Source organism: Callithrix jacchus, chromosome 4 (genome assembly GCF_049354715.1).
Source record: "Callithrix jacchus isolate 240 chromosome 4, calJac240_pri, whole genome shotgun sequence".
NCBI lineage: Eukaryota > Metazoa > Chordata > Mammalia > Primates > Cebidae > Callithrix > Callithrix jacchus.
This window is the reverse complement of record NC_133505.1, coordinates 117094024-117098730: the sequence shown is the minus strand read 5'-3', so window position 1 is coordinate 117098730 and position 4707 is coordinate 117094024.

Here is a 4707-nt window from a genome sequence, read left to right as displayed (position 1 = left end):
TTTGTCTCAGTGCTAATTTTTTTTTTGCAGCACCGAGCATATATTTCCAACATTCTGTAACCCCTCATGTTGTTAACATATATAATTCCTCTGTAAGTAGAGACTAGACTAACCTCCCCAAGGGTCAGAGACTTCAGCTCATTTCTTTTTATATTCTCAGCATCTGCCAGTAAGACCAGCATTTAATTCATACTCATCCAGTTATTTTCAACTGAAAATCCATGTAGTTTTTTTGTTTTGGGACAGAGTCTTGATCTGTCATCCAGGCTGGAGTTCAGTGGCATGATCTCGGCTCACTGCAACCTCCGACGCCCAGGTTCAAGTGATTCTCCTGCCTCCGTCTCCTGAGTAGCTGGGACTACAGACGTGTGCCATCACGCTGGGCTAATTTTTGTATTTTTGTAGAGACAGGATTTCACCATGTTGGCCACACTGGTCTTGAACTCCTGACCTCAGGTGATCCGCACACCTTGGCCTCCTAAAGTGCTGGGGTTACAGTGTGAGCTACCGTGCCCAGCCCATGCATTTTTTTTTTTTTGCTATGAAAATGCTTTATTAGGCAAAACTACATATTATAAAAATGCTTTAAAATGCAAGAGGAGAAGATGTGAAGATAAAAAGAACAAGTGCATAGTAACACATGGCTATCAGTACACACTGAAGAATCAACACTACTTCCTCCCTTTACCCAGAAAAGGAAGCTTCTAGGCCACCTCCTCCTCCTCAGCACACAATTATATATGACTGCATAGAACTTAAGAACACATTAACTAGAATCTATCCTACATGTTTGCAGGCTTGTTTTTTTTCTTTTCAGAGCTTTGGTGGGCGTGTCTGTGAAAGGATGCAGGCTTCATCTCAGTATCTCTTACATATGAAATGCTAAAGGGGGCCAGCCCGGTGGCTCATGCCTGAAATCCCAGCACTTTAGGAGGCCAAGGTGGGTGGATTACTTGAGGCCAGGAGTTCAAGACCAGCCAGGCCAACATGGTGAAACCCCATCTCTACTAAAAATACAAAAATTTGGCCAGGCATGGTGGTGAGTGCCTGTAATCCCAGCTACTCACGAGGCTGAGGCAGGAGGATTGTTTGAACCTGGGAGATGGAGGCTGTAGTGAGCCAAGATCACGCTATTGCATTCCAACCTGAGGGAAAGAGCAAGACTCCATCTCAAAAAATAATAATAAATAAAATAAAATAAAATGCTTAAAGGTGAGGCTGAAGTCACCAGAACCAAACATGCTACCAAGGATGAGAAATCCTTAAATGGCAAATAAAATAGGAGATGAAATAATTGAATTCTGAAGTTTTAAGTAGATTAAAAGATTGAGCTGAGAGATAACAGTGATGAAAACAATGAACTCTAGACTGCCAGAGCTTTAATCTAGGCTGTATCATTTCTAGCTTCTCTAACCCTGGGCAAAGTTACTTTTGAGATGGGAGTCTTGCTCTGTTGCCCAGGCTGGAGTGCAGTGCTGCGATCTTGGCTCACTGCAACCTCCACCTCCCAGGTTCAAGTGATTCTCCTGCCTCAGCCATCTGAGTAGCTGGGATTACAGGCATGCACCAACATGCCTGGCTAATTTTTGTACTTTTAGTAGAGTCAGGGTTTCACTATGTTGGCCAGGCTGGTCTCAAACTTCTCACCTCGTGATCCACCTGCCTCAGCCTCCCAAAGTGCTGGGATTACAAGCATGAGCCACCACACCCGGCCACAAAGTTACAGTGAACTACCCAGGTGCCTTTACAATTTTTTTTAAGTGCTTTAAGAAAGCAAGTTTATTAAGAAAGTAAATGAATAAAATAATGGCTACTCCATACACTTCACTTTTTTGCCCCCAGTGTTAGAGAACCTGTTTCAGTCATCAGGTTCCACTACTAAACTCATTTTTTTTCCGTTTTTTTTTTTTGTTGTTTGTTTTCACTACTAAACTCATTTCATTCTGAGGACAGAAACAGTATCTAATAGAATAAAGCATTACAAACCATGATCATCTCAATGGCTGAGAAAAAGTGGGGGTAGGGATGTGACTGACATCTTCCATTCATGAGAACTCAGCAAACTAGAAGGGGACTACCTCAATCTAATAAGAAGCATTGATCTAGACGTCTACATAAAACCAGTAGAGGCCAGGTGAGGTGGCTCATTCCTGTAATCCCAGCACTTTGGGAAGCTAAGGTGGGCAGATTGCTTGAGCCCAGGAGGTGGGGACTAGCCTGGGCAATATGGCGATACCTCGTCTGTACTAAAATACAGAATTAGCTGGGTGTGGTGGTGTGTGCCTGTAGTCCCAGCTACTCAGGATGCTTAGATAAGATCACTTGAACTGGAGAGGTTGAGGCTGCAGTGAGCTGACTGCACCACTGCACTCCAGCCTGGGTGACAGAGCAAGATCCTGTCTCTTAAAAATAACCCACCTCGGGCCGGGCGCGGTGGCTCACGCCTGTAATCCCAGCACTTTGGGAGGCTGAGGCGCGCAGATCACGAGGTCAAGAGATGGAGACTATCCTGGTCAACCTGGTGAAACCCCATCTCTACTAAAAATACAAAAAATTAGCTGGGCATGGTGGCATGTGCCTGTAATCCCAGCTACTCAGGAGGCTGAAGCAGGAGAATTGCCTGAACCCAGGAGGCAGAGGTTGCGGTGAGCCGAGATCACGCCATTGCACTCCAGCCTGGGTAACAAGAGCAAAACTCCGTCTCAAAAAAAAAAAAAAGAAAGAAAAAAGAAAATCACCTCTATGATTTCACCACTGCACTCAAGCCTGTGTGAGAGCGCAAGACCCTGTCTCAAGAAAAACCAGCAAACACTCTTGATGGAATATTCAATGCTTTCTTCCTAAAATTGGGAACAGGGCAATGATATAAGGCCTTAATATAGGAACAGCACAAGAGACCAAGCAAGTAAAGTACAACAAGTGCAAGGGAGGGAGCAGGTGCAAGGATGTACTCCCACTCAGATACCCACTCTGCTTCCACTGCCCTGACGGTGCCTCCTTACGTTTTACTACATACCTCACCTTAGTCACGATCTTTTACCTCTTCTACTCACCACATACTGGAAGTCCTAACCAGTGGAATAAGGGAAGAACCAACCAACCACCCACGATTAGCAAGGTCTCATAATACAAGTCAAAACTTTTTAAGTTGCCTTTCTGTAAACTAGCAACAGTTGGAAAAAGAAACCAATTCCATTTAGATTAGCATCCAAAAACCTGCTTAGGAATTAACAAAAAACTCGCCAGGGACAGTGACTTGCGCTTGTAATCCCAGCACTTAGGGAGGCCAAGGAGGGTGGATCACCTGAGGTCAGGAGTTCCAGATCTGCCTGGCCAACATGGTGAATGAAACACTGTCTCTGCTAAAAATACAAAAAAAAAAAAAAAACAAACCAGGTGTGGTGGTGGACACCTGTAATCCCAGCTACTTGAAAGGGTGAGGCAGAATCACTTGAACCCGCAAGGTGGAGGTTGCCACTACTCTCCACCCTGGGCAACAAGTGCAAAACTGTTTCAAAAAAAAGAAACAAAGAAAAGAAGCTGGGCGCGGTGGCTCACGCCTGTGATCCCAGTGCTTTGGGAGGCAGAGGCGGATGGCTTACAAGGTCAGGAGTTCAAGACCAGCCTGGCCAACTCTACTAAAAATACAAAAAATACATCTCTACTAAAAATACAAAAAATTAATTGGAAAAATTAGCCGGGTGTGGTGTCAGATGCCTGTAATCCCAGCTAGTCAGGAGCCTGAGGCAGAGAATTGCTTGAATTCGGGAGGCAGAGGTTGCAATGAGCCGAGATTTCAGGATTGTGCCACTACACTCCAGCCTGGGTGACAGAAAGGGACTCCATCTTGAAAGACAAAAAAACAGTTCAACTCAATTCTAATAACAATCCCATCAGGCTTAAAAAAATTGAAATTGACAGGTTTATTATTGTATTTATTTCACAGTCTAAAGGACAAAGTAATCTGCAAATGAAACAAAAGCAGACCACTTGACTTCAAGAAAGCTTAGCAATCTGTATATATTGGCACATGGACAGATAAAAGTGAATCAATGAAAGAGAATACACTCCAGGAGGCCGGGTGCAGCGGCTCTCACCTGTAATCCCAGCCCTTTGAGGCTGAGGCCAGGAGTTGGAGACCAGCCTGGCCAACATGGCAAAACTCTGACTCTAATAAAAATAAGAAAATTATTGATCTGGGGCTTCAAAAAATAAAATTTTAAAAATACATGAAAATTAGCTGGGTGCAGTGGCATGTGCCTGTAGCCCCAGCTACTTGGGAGGCTGAGGCAGAAGGATCACTTGAACCCAGGAGGCAGAGGTTGCAGTGAGACAAGATTACACCACTGCACTCCAGCCTGGGTGACAGAGCGAGATTCTGTCTCAAAAAAAAAATAAAAATTAGAGAATACACTCCAGAAGTACATGGAGAAAAGAATCTTTTCCAGTGTTAGAATGACTTGATGGGGTAAGAAAAATGAACCTCAAACACTACCTTACAATACATGCAAAAACTTGAGATAATAGACCTAAACATAAAAGCTTAAACATTTTATGAGAAAACAGTACCACCATAACAATCTGGAGGTAGGCAGATTTATTTAGAAAAAAAGTCCATTTAAAAAATTGATAAATTAAGACTCCAGTGGAAACTTCTGTTTAAGACACAAAAAATCAAGAGTGAAGACACACACAATGGGGAAAATA